At 40.0% G+C, this 22749-nt stretch overlaps 1 protein-coding gene across 1 annotated transcript in view; it reads left to right on the top strand.

The window, feature by feature from the left end:
- Positions 1 to 22749, top strand: part of ANKRD28 (ankyrin repeat domain 28) — a 137241-nt gene that overhangs the window by 619 nt on the left and 113873 nt on the right. The gene's annotated exons all lie outside the window — the stretch shown is intronic.

Below are 22749 nucleotides of genomic sequence, written 5' to 3'. Positions count from 1 at the left end.
CAGCTCTGCAGCTTTCCCAGTTGAACACTGGCAGCTATGCAGACTCAGTGGTTACACCGCAGAGTCTATACCAGCTTCTGTTGTTTCCATGTGTAGAATGAATATAAGTATTTTGAACTCCTTTCCTGAGATGATACATGAAGGGCAGGAAAGAGTGAGGGGTTCGTCAGTGTTTTATGGCATCTTAAGTGTTTAGCTATGCCCTACCATCTAAATTATTCATGTAGTTTTGTAAAGTGTACTCTAAAAAAGGTGCTTTGCTAGTGGGAAATATTGACCTGTTCCCTGCCTTCAATATATGCGTTCAGGCACTAGCTAGATATGTTGACAACATTTCTGAGATAATCAAATGACACAAGCATGTATTTATTAGCACGTCTTGCTAACTCTCTTTCTGGCCTTGACATGTTGAATGCTGCCCTGCGAATTCAAAGTTGTTACAGTGTTTTGGTCTAGCTGTTGTTTACTTTATAGAATCATGCTAATACGTTGTTGTTCACTGCAAATAACTTATAGTAATGGTGTTGATCTGTGGTTCTGTGTAGTTTTTTACCTTGTTGTTTGCAAAGTTTTCCTACAGTTGTGTGAAGGCATATAAAATACTCATAAGATTAAAAAAACTAATTCTGTATCAGTCTGATAATTGTTTGATATTATTGCTTTAACATAATAAATATAGATTTTTCCTCCCGGAAGTTGCACCGCAATTATGGAGATCTGTGCCCCAGATGGAAAAGACTGCTTGCAAATACAATTAAAGTAGTTTACGTTGCAGTCATATCTATGCATGTTCATTCAGAAACAAGTCCCATATAATTCAGTGGGGCTTACTCCCAGGAAAGTGTTTTTAGGATTGCAACTGTAGTCACTAGAATTCTAAAATGATTACATGCTGTTCTTTGTTTATATATGATTGAAACTTTTGAAAACAGCTTGATGCAGTAGAGAATAACTTTTAAAAAATTGACGTTTTACTGTAATGTTGAGAATAAGTCTTTACTTATTTCTTTGTAAACAGCTTTGTAGAAAATGAAGGATACTGCTTCTGTTGTTGGTAGTGCAGTTTCTTAACAGTAAGATACATACTGGCAGGTTGTCAGTTGTAATTTTATAAAATTGCAAATGTGTTAAGCTATTCTTCCATGCAAAGCATGAAATGGGCATGTTTAGTCATTACATGTGATTGAACACAGGTTTCATACTGTCCCCTCCCTCAGAGCTGACTTTTATATATCCTGTGAAACAGCCCTCAGATTTGTTCTTGATTTCTGATTAAGTAGACATCTATGAGATACATTTTTTGTTCCAGAGAGTGTACTGAGTGGATGAATTTCATTGGAGGCGTTAAAGGGGGCACTAGTCAGACTTTTAAAGAAAAAGCTAATTTGAGTCTTTGATATGTGAAAAAAATATCATTTAATGTCTAATTTCCTGTTCTTAAACAAGATACCGGAGGGGGGGGGGTTCAACTCTAGGTATTTTTATACAAGGCTGATTATTTAGATCCTCTTATTTATTTACTTCATTTATATCCTACCTTGTCCTCAGTAGGGAGTTAAAGTAGTTTACATCATTCTCCATTTCTCTGTTTTATTGTACCTGTGAGGTAACCTGACTGAATCATTTTCAGTTTGAATTTTTCCTGGGCATTAACCACATTGATTGCCTTGTTTATGCCAATCTGTTGGCAGAGAGTTGTTCCTGTTGTTTTTTCTAAATCTTTCAGTACTGCTGCTAATGCCCTCCTGGATTTCTTAGCAGTTTTAGTTCTTGGTGAAAGTGTTGAGGTGCATCTGATCCTCTGTGAAGGGCAGTTCTCAGAATGCTGGTTAAAGACATCTTTTCTGCCCTTTGACCATCTGTTAATGGGATGCCCAGAGGTTCCATCTTGCCCCACATACTGTTTGATATCTATATGTCAGGGGTGGCCAACAGTAGCTCTCCAGATGTTTTTTGCCTACAACTCCCATCAGCCCTAGCCAGCATGGCCAATGACTGGAGCTGCTGGGAGTTGTAGGCAGAAAAACATCTAGAGAGCTACCATTGACCACCCCTGCTATATGTAATAGCTGGGAGAGGTCATGTGGAGATTTAAAAAAAAAACCATCATCATTTCCAGATGATACTTCTTCCACCTAATTTAAGAAAGGTAGTAGAAGAAGTTAACTGTATCTGCAGGTTTTGATGGTCTAGGTCGGGGTGGCCAAACTTGCTTAATGTAAGACCCACACAGAGTAAACATCAGATGTTTGAGAGCTGCAAGATATGAACATCAGATGTTTGAGAGCTGTAAGACAGACAGGCAGGCAAATAGATGGGGGGAGAGAGAGGCGGAAAGAAAGCAATTTTAACTTTAAATGTCTTTTCCAAGCCAGCAAATGGGGGTTTCGAGAGCCGCACAATATTATATGTGAAAGAGCCACATGTGGCTCCTGAGCTGCAGTTTGGCCACCCTGATCTATATGAAGACAAACAAACTGAGTTAATCTAAACAAAACGGGTGAGGTAACACTGATCTCTGAATCAGTGTTATAGATATGGTTGCATTTCTGAAATGGTTTATGGTCTAGGAAAACCACTGGATTCTCATCTCTTTACATGGAATCCATAGACAGCCTAGTGATAGAGCACTGTTTATTACATTAGGGTGGTTTTCTGTCTATTGCCGTTTCTTCAAAAGATAGATCCAGGTGGGCAGCCGGATTGGTCTGAAGCAGTAAAACAAAGCAGGAGTCAAGTGTCACCTTTAAGACCAACAAAGTTTTATTCAGAATGTAAGCTTTCGTGTGCTAGAAGCACGCTTCATCAGACAATAGGGTGGAATACCAAGCAGTCCTAAATATAGAGAAAGTGGGCAGTGAATTAGTATGCAAAATCATGGAAATGTTTTTTAGCAGATTAAAAGATTAAAAGCATTCCAACAGACTCTTATTTATTGTACTTTACACCTGGTGACATGGACACCAATTCCTTATATTGCCATCTTGTTGTTGCAGCTAAGTCAACACAATCACCAGACCTCAACTTGTGATTCTTTTAATCTGCTAAAAACATTTCCATGATTTTGCATACTAATTCACTGCCCACTTTTTCTATATGTAGGACTGCTTGCCATTCTACCTTATTGTCTGATGAAGTGTGCTTCTAGCACATGAAAGCTTACATTCTGAATAAAACTTTGTTGGTCTTAAAGGTGAAACTTGACTCCTGCTTTGTTCTTTCAAAAAGCAGACTTGGCAGCTTTCTTACATGCCTTTTTAAAATCTGTATTGGGGCTACTATAACGTTCTCTGTGGTACTTATTTTTAGCAGTAAGTGCCTCCCTGAGACATGAGGTAGTTACTCTTGTCTTGAAGGAGGCAGTGGTGTATTCACATGTAACTAAACCTATTCTGGACTCAGGACCTTAAAGACTTAACAATATTTGTGATGGGGTATGAGCTTTTGTGAGTCACCACTTGCTTCTTCAGATACAGCTAGGATTTGAATCCATCTGTCCTTATATCTTGGAGAGTGAAGTGATTTAAAATGCCAGATGACAATAGCAAGCAATAGCAGGATTGATTGGATTAGGTGCGATATGCAGAGGGTAGTAGACATGGAGACATCAGCATTGATAGACAGGAAACCTAGGTCTCAAGACAATTGGCTGGCTTGGAGAAGGCTTAACAATGCATCTTCCTGAACTGAATCGAGATCTAGTTTCATGTCTCATTACCAATGCTGATAAAAGAACATACAGTCTGAGTCAAAAAAACATATAGACTGAGGCTGCTTCGGTGGGATATAAAATAAGTAAATAAATATAAAATAGCGTTAAAACACCAAATTCTAATTAAAAATAATTCAGATGGCAATATATGAAACATCCCAACTTCTGGAGATAAGCAAGGTGGTCTGAGAAACCTGAAAGCACCAGGTAGTTATCCTTGCTCTGGAAGGGGTTGCACTCCCCCTAAAAAAGCAGGTTTGTAGTGGGAGGTGCTTCTGAACCCAGGCTTCCTGATGGAGAAACAAGTGGGTGCCTTTCGGAAGCTTGGGCTGGTGAGGTAGTTGCGGCCCCTCTTGGACAGAAAAGATCTGGCCACTATGGTACAAACCCTGATATTTATATTAGATTACTGTAATACATTCTGTGTGGGACAGTTCAAGGTACTGGTATTGACCATTAAAACCTTCTGTGATCAGTATACTTTAAGGACTGTCTTCTTCCATATGAGCCTACTCAATTCAGTCATCCTTGGAGACCCTGCTTTGGTTGCCCCCTGCTATCTGAGGCTAGATGGATGGTGGCCTGAGAAAGGGCCTTCTTGGTAATGGGACCAAAACTTTGGAACTTGCTCCTCAGAGAGACTTGTCTGTCTCCCTCTGTCACCTTTTTGTTTTGTCTGGCATACCCCCGGTAATGGTATTGGCCCTTTTTCTAGTGCTGTTTGTTTGTTTATGTTTTTGATTTAATTTTATAATTTTAACTGTATCTTACTTGTTTAAATAATTTAAAATTTGTTGCTTTGTAGGCCCAGTTTAGGTGGAAACTCATTGTAAAAATGTATTAAATAAGAGATTCAGCTGGCTCAATATGCTAACTGGTGCTTGCCAAAATGAACATAAAACCAGTTCTATGTAGACTACCTTAGCTCCTGGTTTTTCTTCAGGTTCTTTATAAAGTGCTGATTTTGAACTTTAAAGGCTGTTATCTTGGCTTTTTATCACTGCTGTGGGTTTATGCTTGCCAGCAGGAAGGCACATACTCAAGGGTTTAATTGGTATGAATTAAGTAGCTTTATTAAGGTAGTATAAATGACATTCTGTAGACGCAACAGAGTAAAATATAATAAATGAAGAAAGGCAAGGAAATGAGAAAACAGCCTAATAGATTGTTTTGTTGTTCCTTGCCTTCTTCATCCTGGTACATACCTTTGGCGGTAGGAAGACATAAACTACTGGTCTTTACCCAGTGAGATAATGCCCAGATCAACAGAGCTCTAAATGGTTTGGGTTCAAAGTAGCTGAAGGGCCTTTTTTGTTCATATATACATGCTCTAAGGGTGTTAGAGGGTTCACTGTTGATTCATCTGATGTTGCCAAGGTACATTTGTTTGGACCACACAAAGTTCTTCTCTGTGGCTGCCCCTCAACTTGGATATTCCTTTCTCCAAGATCAGGATTTGGCGTCCATGCTGCAGGTCTTCTGGTATCAATTAAAGTCTTTGAAAAGTAATGCATTGACACTTTTGTCCCCAATCCATATATTTATAATCTATTCAGTAGTAGCAGCAGCTGTGTTTTGGTGAAGATGTCTTTAGAACTTGAATTCCAAGACCACAGCATGCTTTTTTTTCTTGGTTGGTTTCATGTTCCATTATCATCACTCCTACAGTCCTGTGCAGAGATACCCCATTTTAGGATCATTGATGAGGGCTTTTTTTCTAGCAGGAACTCCTTTGCATATTAGACTATACACCCCTGATGTAGCCAGTCCTCCAAGAGCTTACAGTAGGCCCTGTAAGAAGAGCCCTGTAAACCTTGGAAGATTGGCTACATCAAGGAGGTGTAGCCTAATATGCAAAGAAGTTCCTGCTATGAAAAGAGCCCTGATTATGAGGAAGAGGAGCAGAGTTGTTTTTTATACCTCAGTCTTCTCTACCTTAAGGAGTTTTGGAGCGACTTACAATTGCCTTCCCTTCCTCTCCTCACAACAGGCACCTTGTGAGGTTGGCAGGCCTGAGAGAGTTCTGAGAAAATTGTGACTGGTCCAAAGTCACCCAGCAGGCTTCCTGTGGAGGAGTGGGAAATCAAACCTTTGCTCTTAACAACTATACTATGCTATGCTGGGTCTCAGTGGGCTTAGACTAACTCTCCATAGAGATATACTGTTAGTATGAATTTATCTATTGCAGGTCTGTCAAGCTAACCAGAAGGCACCTTTATAACTTCATATATATTTGCCTTTTTGAGTCCTGGGGGGAACCCTCAAGGAATACCTCCATAAACCAGTGATTTAAATCACAAGCATTCTCTACGTCCCACTTCCATAATAAAATCAAGCACCAAACTATGTTATGAAAAATAACTTTCATACAGCACCTAATTATATTGTATATCCTCAGACTGTTGCCATCACTAGAAGTCTATAGGAACAAATGGCTGAGTAGTTGAAATCAGTAAGTGAAATTCAGCCCAGATTATACTTCTTGGATCTCTTTCCTTTTGTAGTGGTTTATGGTCAGAATCCTGTATTGAAAACTGGTAGAATTCCTCTGATAGGGTAAATTTCAGAATGATTAATTCTACACTTCCTTGGCTCTTTCCCTTACCATGCCCATTTTCTTCCTTTGAGGTGTTTACAGTCTTGTCAGCATCCAGCCCCTATGTGCCCCCAAGCTACTTTCTCATTAGTTCTTCAGTTTTGTTTCTCAGGTGCCTGGTTTTCAGTCCGCCACTTGTAAGCTCCCACTTCTTTTAGCCACCCTGTTTTTTATTGCATTCTCACACATTATGCAAAGGCAAATGCAGCAGTACAATTTAGTGATTTTTTTTCAGTGAGAAAAACCTTGTCTTACAAAGCATTTCTGTTTGTGCCAAAAAATATTTTTTTGGGGGGGGGGGGGGGCGGGAATCATATTGTAGACGTATATGACATTTTCAAGAAAATGTTGGTTTACCTGTAAATTTTGGTTACAGTTAAAATATGATATAATGTGTTAATAGTTCATTATTGGAGAGTTTAGTGTTTTCAGTGTTATAATCAATATCCACAGTTGTTGATAGCCCTATCTGTGATTCTGTGAGAGTTTGTCCAAATATTTTTTGGGGGGCTCTAATATAGGATTTTTCTATCTCTAAACCAGCAGAAATTAAAGATACACGTGCTGTAGTAGTATAGCGTGCAGTGGTTTCCAACTCCTCAACTATACATGTAATTTTTCTTATAAAAATGAAGATATTTTACTTTTACATTCTATGGGTATTCCAGGTAATGCAATTATATATGTTAATTAAGTTATAAATGTTATAACAATTGTATGTTGTTAAATCAGTAAAAGTTTAGGTTTGATAACTATTGCATATATCTATCCACCATCACCCCTCTCCCCAAGAAAACCTCTCCCCCCCCCTCCATGTGGGGAGAGACATTTCCAGAAGTTTTACATCTCTTGGAAGACAGGACACTTCATCCTCTTAGTCCTGAAGATTAGTACTGGGAAGAAAAAAGGATAGGTGAGCTCTTTATTTTGAGCAATACCTGGCCAGCTTATTATATTTTTTTATCTTGCCTCTTCCTCCTCCTCCCTGTAAGATAGCTCAGGGCAGCATGTATGGTTCTTCAGTTGTCATTTTATCCCACACCAATCCGTTGAGATAATAATGGGCTAAAAGGTTGGCCAGCACTTAGGTTTTGTAGGCTAAAGCTGTAAGCTTCGTCTGCTGTTTCCCACACTACTGGCAGCCTGGAGTGAGGTAAGCCCAGGAGTATGCACTGGAGGCACAGGTGTTGGGGGCAAGGGCATAGCTTGTGTCAATCAAATAACTTGATCGGTTTGGCCAGAGAACTTATGTGAGGAGTGCTCACCTAGCACTCTGCAAATGGCAGGATGATTTTCTCTTTCCCTCTCTGAGGCAGTGTTACTTGAGGTAATGTGCAGGGTCAAAGGGCAAAGCAGGGGGGAGGGGGAAGAAGAGATTTTGTGGGTTTTTCTTCTCTTTTACTTACATGTGGGAAGAGATGGGCTCAGAGCCTTCTCTGCCAGTTTACCTTGCCTTATCCTGGTCCCAAGTCCACCTGCAAGAGTTGTAACTTTTGGGTCCCTATCCACAGTTCGAGATGCACAATTGTAAGGCCAGACCAATCCCATTTCCTTTGATTGTGTAACAAGCTTACTGGATCAAGGAAATGCTGTTGATGTTGTTTACCTCAATTTCAGTAAAGCTTTTGACAGGATTCCCCATGTGTTCTGTTGAGTAAACTAGAGAACTGTGGACTGGACTCAAGGATAGTTAGGTGGATAGGGAACTAGTTGGAGAACTGCACTCAAAGAGTAGTTGTCAGTGGCATTTCATCTTAGTGGAAAGATGTGTCCTGTGGGGTGCCACAGGGCTCAGTTTTGGGCCTGATACTTTTCAATATTTTTATCAGTGATCTGCATGAGGGTATGGAGGCTCTACTCATTAAATTTGCAGATGACACCAAATTGGGAGGAGCAGCAAATACACCAAAAGATAGAGTTAGAATTCAACAAGATCTGAACATGCTGAAAAAGTGGGCAGAAGTGAAAAAGATGCAATTTAGCAAGGATAAGTGCAGAGTTCTACATCTTGGTAACAAAAATGAGAAACATGCATACTGGATGGGGGATACACTTCTGGGGAGCAGTGTGTGTGAACAAGATCTTGGAGTTACGGGTGGACCATAAGTTAAATATGAGCAGCCAGTGTGATGCAACGGCAAAAAAGGCAAATGCCATCTTGGGGTGTATCAACAGAGGCATATCATCCAGATTGCAAGATGCCAGTTCCTCTGTACACTGCAGTAGTCAGGCCACATCTGGAGTATTGTGTGCTATTCTGGAGGCCTCACCAAGAACAATATGGACATAATGGGGTGGGTGCAGAGGAGAGCAATGAGGATGATCAGGGGCCTGGAGACCAGCCCTGTGAGGAAAGGCTGAGGGACTTGGGAATGTTCTGTTTGGAGAAGGGAAGATTGAGGAGGGACATGATTGTTCTTTTAAAGTATTTAAAGGGCTGTCATTTAGAGGGCAGTGAGCTGTTCCTGTTGGCAGCAGAGGTGAGGATTCATAGTAATGGGTTTAAATTAAGGGTGGGAAGGCATTGACCGGAGAGAGCCAATTTGGTGTAGTGATGAAATGCGTGGACTCTTATCTGGGAGAACCGGGTTTGATTCCCCACTCCTTCACTTACACCTGCTGGAATGGCCTTGGGTTAGCCATAGCTCTGGCAGAGGTTGTCCTTGAAACGGCAGCTGCTGTGAGAGCCCTCTCAGCCCCAGTCACCTCACAGGGTGTCTGTTATGTGGGGAGAAGATATAGGAGACTGTAAACCGCTCTGAGTCTCTGATTCAGAGAGAAGGGCGGGGTATAAATATGCAATTTTTCTTCTATTAGGAAAAACTTCTTTTATGGTAAGAGTTGTTCAGCAGTGGAGTCAGCTACTGAGGGTGGTGGTGAGCCTCACTGGCAGTCTTTAAGCAGCAGTTGGATGAACACTTGTCAGGCATGCTGTAGACTGATCCTGCATTGAGCAGGGAATTGGACTAGATGACCTGTATGGTCCCTTCCAACACTATGATTCTATGAAACTGAAGCATCTTACCTGTATGCTTCAGTTGTAACCTTGTGGTCTGGTCTGTCTTGTCTCTATGAAGGGGAAATGGAAGATACAGGTGAAACCTGTTGCAAGCGGCTTCTGTGTTACTCCTTCTCTCTAGCCTAGCTAGTTTAAAAAAACGCACCCTACCATGTACTTATCAGACTGTGATCATACCCTTCCTCAAGGACTTCAGGGTGATATATGCTTTTCTCCCCTTGTCCATTTCTCTTCACTATAGTTATATGAAGTAGGTTACACGAGGTGATCGATTGGGTAAAGGTGACCTAGTGTGTGTTGTGGTCAAGTTCACCTCTTTGAAAATGTGAACTGGGTCTCCCCATGTCTAGAGGTTGTCAGCCTTTCTAGAACCCATAACCTTCTCTCTCCCCCCCCCCCCCCCCGATTGCAGTATGGTACCTGGTGTTTGTGCAGTCTTGTAATAAGGCCAGGACCATTGTCAGTTGACCTGGGGAGCAATGTTTATTCATTTAACATCTATTAGCTGCTTTTCTATTTAGTAGAACTCAGGATGGCATGCAACATAAATAAAATGATTATTTTAAAAAGCAATTATAAAACTCATTAAAAGTTAGTTTAAAAACTCAAATTATGACTGCCAATAAATAAAAACTAAATCATTCAGATGCAATTCTAAATAAAACTGCTTTTAACTGCATTTTGAAGACTGACCATGAAAGGTCAAGACATGTAGGGCTTTAAAAGACAAATCCAACACCTTTGAGTTGGGAGTGGATTGGTAGCCAGTGTAATTGGTGAAATATAGTGGTCATATTCTCTTGGTAGCTGGCCCTGACCAGCTGTCTAGCCGCAGCAATCTGTACTAGCTGCAGCTGCCAAACACTCTTCAAGGGTAGTCCCAAATAGAGTAATTGCAATAGTTCAGTCTAGATAACTAAGGCATGGATCACTGTGGCTTGATCTGACTGAATCAGGAATGGGTACAGCTGATAGACGAAACAGGACAAAAATACTCCATGCTGCTGCAGCCACCTGGTTTTCTGTGTCAAGTAGCACTCCCAAGCTGTGAACCTGGCTTTTTGAGGGGAATGTAGCCCTTTTCTGCTTATGCAGCTCATTACTGACTCCAAGCACAGGTTCATACCACCAACAGCATCCTTGGGATTAGGTGGGAAAGAAAGGTAGAGCTGGGTATCATCCACACATTGGTAACACTGCAGCCTAAACTTCCTGATGATCTCTCCCAGTTGCTTCATGTGGATGTTACATGGCATGGGGAAGATGATGGAACCCTGTGCCACCCCACATACCTTGAGGTAGAGCAGGGATCCTCCAACACAACCTTTTGAGACCAACCACCCAGAAACGACTCAGACCATTGTAACATAATGCACCTTAGTCCCAGTGCTGAGTGGGCAGCTCAGTAGGTTACTGTGGTTGGTAGTATCAAAAACCACTGAGAGATCCAACAGAACTAGTACGGTCACATTCTGCCGTCTAGGTCTTTATAGAGATCATCAACCAAAGTAGTCTGTGTTCCAAGTCCTGGCCTGAAGCCAGATTGAAATGGGTCCAGGAAATCATTCTCTTCCAAGAGCCTCTGGAAGTGAGAAGGACCCTGCCCAAGAATGGAAGATTGGAGACTGGCCAGAAGTTCTCTAACATAGTAGGGCTTAGGGAGGGGGGGTGGTTTCCACCAAAAGAGGTCTAATTCCTGCTTCCTTCAGCAGAAGGACTATAATTTCTGCTTTCAAGAAAGCATTTACCAACTCAACCAGCCTCTTGCAGCTTTTATCAGCCTGGAAGGGCAAGGGAGAACCCAGGTAGTACCTGTCACCTATCCTAGGATATTGTCTGCATCACAGGTGTCCAACTGTTTGGCTTCCCTGAGCCACACTGGAAGAAGAAGACTGGTCTTGGGCTGCACATAAAATACACAAACACTAATGATAACCGATTATGAGCTGAAAAAGGTCCATGCATAATTTTTGTGATATCCGCCACCACATATAAGCAGAAGGGGGGGGGGATGAGTAAAAAAATCATTCCATCCCTCCCCAAAACACAGGGCCTTATTGTCCTTTCTGCTTCCAAGTGCTGCTTCCAAGTCCTGCCCAGAGCTGAAACAGGGGCCAGGCCAGGCCAGGCACTAAACCAGGAGTAGGACTGGGAAAGGTCTAGCCTGGGGTAGGCAGCAGCCAGCAGCAGACCACCAGGCTACCTCATTCACCCACCCCAACAATAAAAAAAACACACATAACATCAGAAAATGTGTCAATATGGTGCCAGCCAGAAGCAAACAAGAACTAGGCTAGACTGCAGCAAGCCCCACCAGAAGTCCAGGCAACTATAGTGACCTCCACAACAACTTCCACAAGACACCCTCCACCCCGCTCTCACTCTCTTACCTGGAGTCCAGAGAGGCTTACTGCAAGCTGCACACAGAAGAATAGGAGCACTGAAAATGTGGAACAGGCTCTGCTGGCTGGCGAATAAGAGAGGCTCAACCAGGCTGCAATGCTCTCACTACTGCTAGTAGAATATAGAGTCTGGAGGGCCTCTACGTCAGTGTTGTGTAGAGCCCGCCTACTCTTAAAACTGCCTAATTGAGAGCCTGATCCACTATAACAGCATTTGACAGCAACAAATGGGGATAGATCCAAGAGGAAAATGGGGGAACACCCACTCTGCCTTCCTCGTAATGAGTGATTGTTATAAGGGAGCCCTACCCTGAATCTCCCCTCCCCCAGCCAGCATAGCCTGCCTACTGCTCAAACGCACCCCACCCCCCCGGTTTGCAGAGAAATGCCTGGCTTTCTGATTCTTTGAATGATCATTGAGAAATGGAGAGCAGAGCCAAGAGGGAACTTAAATTTCCAGCACAAGCAAGTAACTTTTAAATGTCCTTTGCTTTCCAGAGAAAATAGGGTTTGTTTAGTTTTCTTTGCTTGATCCCAAATTCTGTAGTTGCATGCTTCTCTCTGCACTGTGTTTGTTTCTTACACAAAGTATCAGTGAACACTTTGGTTAGCAGGAGCAAACTGCCCTTTTGAAGGTGTGAGGCAGTCTGTGAAGGACTCAGGCTCTGCTCCTCCTCCTGTGAGAGAGCACCCAGGAGTAAAGGAAAAGCACTCACACACACATGCTCTGAGTCAGCTTTGGCGCCCTCTCTGGTGGTAGGGGGAGGAAAGCAAGCAGGAGGAAATAGCAACCAGATGTAGCCTCAGTCCCAGGATCTGCTGCCGCTGCAGCACACAGTTCCAGGTGCTGTTTTAAGAAAGTTTGAGTTTGTGTTGGGGCCACATTCAAAGTCATCCTGGGCCACAGGTTGGGCAAGCTTGGTCTACATCATTGTGACCCAAAAACTGAAAAGTATCCATAGTTAGAAGAGACAAGTTGGAAATACATGATAGTGAGAAATGGATTAGGAGGAGGTTTAGAGACCTCTTGCCGTCACTCTCTCTCCTGGCCTGACTCTCCTTCAAATCTCCCCCCATCACTCATCCAGTACCCCTTCCCATGTTTGCAGCACCAAGCCCTCCTAATACAAAAAATCAGCTTACTGGGGGAATTGCACAACAGGGTATGCATGGTGCATTGGTGGGCCAGCTGGTAGAGTTGGCAAGGCCAGGAATGGGTAATAGAGGAGAAAAGGAAAACTTTGACAGGGAGAGGGGCCTCCGTGCTGCAAGCATATTGTAGAATTGGAGGATGTTTGGGCATTGGGGGATAGCTGTGTTGCATTGTGCGGGGCAAGAGGAAAAGAAAGAAGGCAAGGGAAATGTCTGACTGAGTTAAAAAGGAATGTCCTTCATCACATTTGTCTGCTATTTCTCTCAGTATGCGTGTGAAGTGAGACTGGAGGTGTAGCACGCTTGGTCTCTATCTCTGTATACGGCAGCTGGTTCTTCCAGAAAGCAAATAAATCTGCCAGGACCTAGCAGGTGGAGTTCCATGAGTGTCCTGACCTGTGATTTGAAGATCAGAGGAGTGTTGAACATTTGTTATGAGGGCTGGATTTGACATAAATGGCACCTTGTTGGGCAGGGCTATGTGGGTCATAAAATGTAATGCCAGGTGGCACAGATATAAACTTTATAAAGGGCACAGACAAACACAATTATTTAGCATAAAATAAAACATGCTTAAAACATTAGCACACTTGCGATATTTTGTTTAACAGTCTGATAACTGACACCTCTTGCTCTGAATTATTGCATCAAAATCTGGAGACAATGTCTGAGCTGTAGCAATCTTTAGTATGCTGTTCAGGTGTACATCTGTAAGTTGCAAACCTACTTTTGATTTATTGACATTCATTACGGAAATCTCATGGTCAGTGCTTTGAGCCTAAGACTCAGGAAAACATGAAATGGCTGGGCATTGTGAGCTTTTGTGCATAAATTGCTTCATGTGCTGGTCAAGAACATGTGAAGGTACCATGGCACAGACTGAGGACTATGTGTCTACAAAACTATAGTCTTCCCAGATAAATTGCTGCAGCTCCGATGAGGCAGTGCAAGCCTAGAGAGGCAGTCATGTATAGTGGTCGGTATCTGCCTATAAACCCCAATCAATCGCAGGAAATCAAAGGAAGTGTGCTGGGTGAATTTGGTGTGGACACACACTCTCAGCCTAATCCTGGCTTGTTATTCCTCTTCTAGATAGTTCACATGCTTTCCTGCTGAGAAAGACTAGATCACAAAGGCTACTGGCATAACAAGCCAAACCTCCTCCCCCCTGTAGCAAGGCAAAAAGCTAATACCTTGAATAAAACATTGCCAGTCTTAAAGCTACTTTCTTTGTATCTCTCCTGTGTGATCAATTGAGGAAACTGGGCAAAAGAAACTCTCCCTCTTTCCCTCCCTCCCCAGGTTATGAGGAGGGGAGGAGCCTCAGCCAACAGAAGGAAGAGAGGCTTGGCTTAGTAGCTCTGCATTGTGATTGAGAGAGCCTGGCAACTGAGGCTCTCTCAGTCACACAGCAGAGCTACAGAGCCAAGCTTCTCCATTGGTTGAGACTCCTACTCCCTTTGGAAAGGCAGCTTTGCTCAGCTCCTTCATTACACGGGGAGAAATAAATGTTGACTAGAGGAAGCAGTTGAGGGAGAAGGAAGCAGATGATGGCCAGTTGCTGGTGGGCCTGATTGGAGCCCTGTGGGGGGACAGATCAGGCTCATAGGCATGACATAGATGTGTATGATATTCTTGTCATGTAATAGTGAATTCATATATTTCATTGTACTTCTCAACTAAGTATGATTCATTCTCCATTAATTTCTGTGAATGAGGGCTAAATAGAGTCAGAATTTAGTGCAAATGATAGCGCTCACGTACTTTAACACACTCTGAGCTAATAGTTGAACAGCTTCCATAAAGTTAACAAAAGTGAGTTGGATGGCAGTTTGAATGGTGAACTCTGTATCACCAGGTCACACGGCCACTTCACTTTGTATTATGGATCATGGATGATTTGATTCCGTGTATTGATAACTGAAATTGTATACTTAATTGTTTGCAGTAGTTTTTAATTTAGTTTTATTTGCCTGCTACTTTGATCCTTCTAGATATATGGAAGTACGTATTTAATTTTTTGATAAGGAGGCTAGATAGCTTTAAAAATGAAATGATAGCTTTAAAAATGAACTGTTTATCCATGCTGCAGTGATCGAAATTCTTAGATGTGTGTTACAAACAAGCTTCTGTGCTAAATGATAGAATGGTGCTTCTTGCTTAATGGAATGGGACACTGGTGGTGGTTACATTAGGAAATCATAAGAAAGAATCTACTTTGTTGCCTTGTCCTCACTTAAGTAAAGTGAATATTACTAAATTGCCATTCAACCAGATGCCCACATTACTGTGAAGATGTAGCTTATGTGGTAATGCTGTTTTCATTAGTGCTAGTGTAAAACTGAAGAATTCATATCAAGAATAAATATCAAACCTGTACTTATTTACATTGGCAAGAAGAATGAACTCCTTGGGAATTACTCAATTTCAATTTTGTGTGCTTTGAAACTCTGTGCTTTGGAACTACTATTCTGTACCCTAGGCTAATTGTCAAACATAACTGTCATAGCCAGTGTTTACCTGAACAGTAATTTTAGCAGTGTACACTCCTTTATACTCTTGAACTTGAACTGTTTGCAGTGGGAGAGGTCAAAATGAGAATAGTGACATGAACTCCATTAAAGAGATGTAATGCCATCATTCCTGAGTTGTTGGTTTAAATTTTTAAGATCTGTTGTTAATCTTCCTAATAGAATACTGCTCAGAGCGTTGATGAGCAAATATGTTACGGCATCTAAAGCACAAGGTTTTTTAAATAATACTTATTCAGTTGGTCTTCATTATAATGATGGTTAGGATGGTAATGATGGTTACTTCAAAAACGCATTCTTGATTTTTCTGATTACTGCTTTCTAGCTGTTAGTACAAACAGATTAAACAATGACAATACAGTACAAACAGAAGTCTAAAAAACAACTGTCAGAAATACATAACACATAACAAATTTACAAAAATCTGTATTATATTGCGCAAAAGCATCATTCCAAAGATATAAATCACACAGAGAGCATAAAGTCCCAAACAAAAACACAGTTCCCAAGGATGACTCTGGAAAATTCCAAAAAAGTCTATAAGGAGTACTACTACTCAGAAGTAAATTCCAAACGGAGTCCTTCCACTGATGTCAGCTTCCGAAGGAGAAAGTCTTGCCTTCACTCAATCACCGGCTTAAATCGCGTTCTGCTGCATTTGCAGCTTCTTCACAAGCCAACTGTATAATAAGACCAGATGTGACAGCAATAATACAATGAACAATATAATCCAAATTAAACAATGAAATATAAAAGTACAGCACATAATACAACCTGACAAGGTCCTCAGATTGGCTTCTCTCAAACTCCCATATTATATATTTCAATTGTGGTAGATTTAATCATGGTGGTAGATTTAAGAACTGGAATAATGTTCATGTGTGACCATGCATCAGCAGGATTGGTGGGTTAATGCTAATATTTCAGAAAAGCTTTTTCATAGGAGCTTGTGTAAAGGCTGTACACTTTCACCTCTTTAGTTTGTTTTGGCAATAGAACCCTTGGTGATCGCTGTTTTGAACAATAACAAATTCATGCTGTTAATTTTGGGAACCATATATCAAAAAATGCTTATATGTGGACAATGTTGCTATTACTATAAAACTGTGTTTGTATTTTGAAGCTTGATCTGAGGTACTATGGTGGTATGGTCACCACCAAATGTGTAGTGGCCATCTTGTTAGGATCCTATTCAGTTGTAGAGACACTCTGAATCTTATTAGTCGTAGAGACACTCTGAATCTTGTCATTATCGGTATTTGCTGATATTCCCAAGTCCTAGTATTGGTATGATACTTGGATTTGGGAATTATCAGTATTGCTGAATTGAATTGCTTCATTTGAATTGTACCCTATGAGGACTATCTTTTCTTCAATGAGGGAGTGTGCCACCTCTGCGGCACAACTCCAGAGACTGAGGGGGTTTAAATTTTAAATTGAAGGGAGCATGCCAGCACTTGCCAGGGGTGGGTGGGTTAAATGCCTCTATGATCTTTTCTCCCTTCTCCAACTGGCCTTTGGTCATGGGCCAACTAAGAAAGGAAGAAAAGATTGGTGAAACATTTAAAAATGTCTTCCTGTCTCTTCTCCAGCTGGCATGCCAACTTCTGCAGGCATAACTGAATTGGCTGTTGATGAACACTGCAACAATAATAAACATTTCCTAGTTTACATTCTAGTGTTGTGGGGGGTTTTGTTACTGCAAATTATTCATGATACTTTTGCCACATGGCATCAGTTAGCTGAAGTATTGATAAAGCTGTAATTCTCATTTAACACCATTCATTCAGATTCTTTGGCAATACTGTGTTGACAATATAATAAAAGTCAAAAATGGAAGGATTAGAGAGAATTGAGAGGGGTATCTGTATGCCTGAAACTAGAGCAACTTGTTGCATGGTTTTCCTTAAAGAGAAACCTTGAAACATGGCATGCCTGGAAAATCAGCAATAAAACTAACTTCTGGAATAGCTGAATTTTTCTAATACTGGAAGACATCAGACACAGTTGATCTCTATACACCTTTACCTTCGTGGACATTCCATTGTTGATTTAAGAGTAGCAGTTCTCCTACAGAGAAGCTTCACCGCAAGATTAGAACACATGTGGAACTAGAATTCATTAACAAGTTCAGAACAATGGATTCAACCCCCCGCCCCCCCGGGGGGACTCGATAGGGACAGGATTCTTATTCCATTACAGTTGCTGATTTTCTGGATTTCCTACCACTGGTTGTGTTTTGCATTGTACTTCTGCATCCTGATTCCAACTGGCCCTTCTTTGTAACACCTCTACCATTTTCTGGCCTGGATATAAGGAAACTGATCAATGTTAATTCTTGTTTGTATCTGACAAAGTGAGTTCATAGCCTGAAAAATGTTTTTGGTCTTCTCTTTTCTCCCCTATTATTTAATATTCTCCTTAAACATCAAATCCACAAATCCCTTGCATGCAAAAAGTCGATAAGGGATTTTTAGTCCACAAAAAATATAGACAATGGCTTTTCTCTAATCAAAAAAGTAAGTTTAGCCATCTCTGTATATTCTAACATCTTTAACAACCATTCTTCTACTATGAGTATTTTCGTAGACTTTCAATTCTGTACATAGAGTAGCCTTGCTACTGTTGTCATATATAAAAGCAAAGTTCCATGACTGTTTCCAAGCTGTCTGCATATCAGTCCCAGAAGGAAAGCTGCTGGTTTAATTAGTATATTGTATATATAAAATAAAATGTATTCCATTTTGGGGGGCTTTATTACTAGTCAACCACATATGGTAAAAAGTCCCTTTATGCTGGTCACATTTCCAACATTTATTCAAAATATGTTTATATGTTTTAGCCATTTTAATTGGAGACATATACCAATGAAATATTATTTTTTAAAAAATTCTCCTTAAGATTAAAGCTTAATGTAAATTTCATATCCTTCAACCAAATTCTTTCCCATTGTTCCATTATATATCATAGCCAAAATTCTTCACCCATTTTACCATACCTGTTCTTCTATTTCATATTTTTAGCAGTAACATGACCATCATTTCTACATAATTCCATTTCAAATACAGTATTAGTTTCTTCAAAACCACACAATCATTTATTCATTTCAAATGTTTCTAACAATTGTGCATAGAAAAACCATTGACAATCATATCCTTCTCTTATCAAGTCTTCTCTAGATTTCATTTTACATTCTCATTGAATAAGATGTATAAAATCACAATAGGTTAACCATTTTTGTTTAGATAACATTTCTTGTCTATAAAAAGCTTCTTGAGATGAAAGCCACAAGATGTTTTTGGACATAACCTAAGTTTATATTTATTCCATGTCTTCAGAATCATATGTCTAACCTAATGATTTTTAAAGTCCACAGTGACCTTATTTTTTTCATACCACAAATAACCATGCCATCCAGATCTCAAATCATAGTCCCAAATTCTAGCAATCCTCCATTTCTCTGTTACAGCCATTCTTTCAACCAAACCAAGCAACAGGTGGCAAAATGCAATTTCAAATTGGGTAAACCCTGTCCTTGTTTTTTTACATCTTGTAATATAGTTAATACATGTCTATTTTCCCCTTGCCATATAAACCTTAGATAGGTCTTTCTGCCATTGTTTAAATGGTGTATCAGATGTCAGAACTGGTATTGTCTGAAAAAGGAACAGCATTCTAGGTAAAACATTCATTTTGGTCACAAATTCTTCCCAGTTGCAGTTTATCCCATCTTACCAAATCTTTTAAAACTTCACTTCATGTCTTAACATAATTATTTTGAAACAACATACAATTTGTATTAGTTAACATAATGCCCGGTATGTCACTTCCTTTCTTAATAAAAAGTAATCTGCAAAAGCTTTTAATGTATGGGTCTCTTTTTTATCATGTCTAGGTCCTCTTATCATGTCTAAAATCTCTGTTCAAAACATGAAGTGCTAAAATCAACAAAATAAATGTTAATAGGTGCCTTGTCCTGTTCCTTTTTTGTATGTGATATGGTTTAGTTAAATCTCCATTATTATTTGAGCTGTTAAGTATAAATTGACTTCACTCACTTAATAACATTTCCAAAGTCTATTTCTTCTAAAATCTTTATTTAAAAGTCCAGTTCAAATTATCAAATGCTTTCTCTGTGCCTAAAAATATCAACACTCCTTGCTTCTCGTTGTTGTTGTTGTTGTTCAGTTGCACAGTCAAGTCTGACACTTTGCGACCCCATGGACAAAGTCACGCCAGGCCCCTCCTGTCTTCCACCATCCTCCGAAGTCTGCTCAAGTTCATGTTTGTTACATCAGTAACGCTGTCCAGCCATCTCATCTTTTGCCGTCCCCTTCTTTTGCTTTCTGTCTTTCCTAGCATCAGGATCTTCTCAGTATGTTTCTCTAAATATTCCAAAACATCCAAGATCATTTTAACATTGTCCTCTTCTCTCTTTTGGATAAGAAACTGCATTGATCTTCATGGATAAAAATAGTTAAGAATTATTTTCAATCTTTCTGCTAAAGATTGAATTAAATAATTATTTTCAATCTGTTCTGTTAACAACTTGGAATCATTATTCAACAATGATATTGATTTATAATTTGTTGGCAAATTAAGATCCTGCCTGTTTTTTGGTATTAGCGTTAGCCTCTTTCCAAGATTCTGGCATCCTTCCTCCTTGTAAGACAGAGTTCATTGTAATATGTAATTGTTATGAAGCTTCATCTTCAAAGTATTTATAGTACAATCCGGTAAGCCATCTGGACCCATACTTCCCTTATTGTTATAGATCAATTTATAATAGCTCTTTGTTCTTCTGAAATTGTGGTAGATTTTGTTTTGTCAAATATTCCTCTGTTTTTATTGCTGGCACCTCATAACCAGTGTTCACTCTAAGGTGAGTTAGTGTGAGCTAGCTCACAGTTTTTTAGCATCCAGCTCACATATTTTTGTCTTAGCTCAGGAAGAATGGCCCCAGAGCAAACTAATTTATACAGTAGCCAAATTGCTCACTTAGAACTTTGATGCCATTAGCTCATGAAGTAGAATTTTTTCTCACAAGACTTCACCGTTTAGGGTGAGCATTTCTCAACATTTATACAAATTGGAATAGTATTTATAACTTATTTTTTAATGACCACATTATCTGTATTTACCTTATCTCTTGCAATTTCCATATTATTCTCTTTTCTCTTTCTTTTCTCAGTTTATATGCCAGTCATTTCTGAGTTTAATGTGCTTTCATGTGCAAAAAAACTTTTTCAGATAATCTGAAGTGTGCTTGCACCCATGATAGCTCATACTTTGAATAAAACTTTGTTGATCTTAAAGGCACCACTGGGCTCTAACTTTATTCTGTTGTTTCAGACCAACATGGATACCCACGTGGATCTACCCAAAACTGAGAATTTGCCTCAGTGCAGGGAGGGGTGTTTTACCTTCCTACTTCAGTCTTCCATGCGACATCTCTCACATCATTCCTGATGGTCATAAAGTTGCATAGGCTTGTCTTTCTATGAACTAAATTTTAGGTTCAACTGATTACTTTAAAAGAACTGACATATTTCAGGTACTAAAGTCAAAAAAGCAGCTTACAGCACAACAATTACAAAGTACAATAATGCAAATTGTGTATGTTTTTAAACACAATTTCATCCCAATCTGGCAAATACATATACTGTGGGAAATGTTTTCTCTATGTGAATTTGGTTCCTAAGAGGCACACAAGATTACTAAGTAGAGAACAAGAAAATGCTCCTGGACATGTTTTCATTCCTTGGGAACTCTGAGGCTTGTGGCTGGTTGAAGAAAGTGGGGAGTCACTCACATGGAACAAAGTGAGCTGCCATCCAGGCTTGTTGCTCCCTCGCTAGATACCTGCCCAGCTCTGCTTGGAAACACATGAGCCCAGCTGGGAAGCCCTCCTGCCATCTTTTGCCTCTCCACTCTATTTGCTTCCCTTCTTGTTACCTTGAGCCCAGTGGGTGGGTGGTGATGCGATGGCAGTGTGGCACTAACACTACTGCTTGATGGGAGCGACAGGAGACTGCTTGGTGGGGCCAGCAATGTTTCAAGGCAGGTTAATTGGAGGGGCCAGGGCCCCCCACAGTTGCTGTGAGCCTGACCCCCCCCCCCCATAGGGATTTCTGAAAATCCTGGATGAGAACACTGTACTGATAGTGGGATCCAGGATTTTTTGTAAATTGCAAAATTATTTCAAACAAAAAAAATACAGATTAGAAAAATATTGCACACTCCTAGTCATAAAGTTTCAGGGATATCCTTGGATCAGTGGCATGCTGATCTCACAGAATAATGGGAATAAAATAGTGCATGGGGGAGAATAATCTATACTACCCTGTAAGTTTTGGAGAGTGGGATAAAAAATAAAGAACAGTTTTTTACTTTTCAGAATAGAGGTCAGCAAGGAAGTTCCCTTTTTCAAATCTATATTGAGGTTTAACTTTTTCACAATGCACTTGGAAATAGAGATGAATAGTGGGTGAGATTTTTGGATGATAGCCAGTTATTCTTTACACTTCGGAATGCCCCAAATAGCAGAGTGTTTTTACCTTGGCTCGACTTAAAGTCCTTCTATCTGTCCTTCTTGAAGAGTGATAAGCACTCACTGTATGTGAAATGTCTCTGTCCTTGCCAATCTGGAATAGTAGAAACAGTTGAGCACATCCTCTTACATTGCCAGTTTTACCAAAACATTCAGAATATGTATATCACTCCAATTATGTCCAATTATACAGGAAGATCCAGTCAGTTTTATACTTTTTTTTGCCAACTGTTATAATGAAACTAAGGCAGTGCAGAAATGGCCATTTTCATTGCAATTCTAGACTGGATCTTGGGGTTCTTTATTTATGCTTTATTATTTTTGTTATAGTATGTGTATTATGTATATGTATTAATGTACTTATACATATATGTTAACTTTATTAATTAATATTATTTGTATGTTGCTTATGATATACATTTGAAAATAATAAAAAACATTACGTTTAAAAAACAAACTAGGGCAGTGAGATTTTGTGCCTTGGCATGTTTAATCAAGCAGAAGAGCACAGTTTTGTTTAAAAAAATATTTTAGCAGATGTATGTTTATATTCAGTATATTCAGACATGTAAATGATGTATATGTTTTGTTGGGGGGGGATCATCTTGTGGGTTGGGGTTCAGCAAAGCACAAAGAGCTGCAAATGGAGAAGAAAAACAGTTGGCTCTTTCCTACAAGTTAAAATGTTTTTCCCTTGTGATAGGTTCCCTTGGATATTCACAGCCAGTTTCTTGAATGTTGTTTGCATGAAAGTTGGGCTAGTAATGCACAAAAATGTAGATCATGC

The sequence above is a fragment of the Heteronotia binoei genome, chromosome 10 (genome assembly GCF_032191835.1).
Source record: "Heteronotia binoei isolate CCM8104 ecotype False Entrance Well chromosome 10, APGP_CSIRO_Hbin_v1, whole genome shotgun sequence".
In the NCBI taxonomy this organism is placed as follows: Eukaryota; Metazoa; Chordata; class Lepidosauria; order Squamata; family Gekkonidae; genus Heteronotia; species Heteronotia binoei.
Note: the sequence above shows the minus strand (reverse complement) of the source record. Positions and strands in the feature narration are given on the sequence as shown.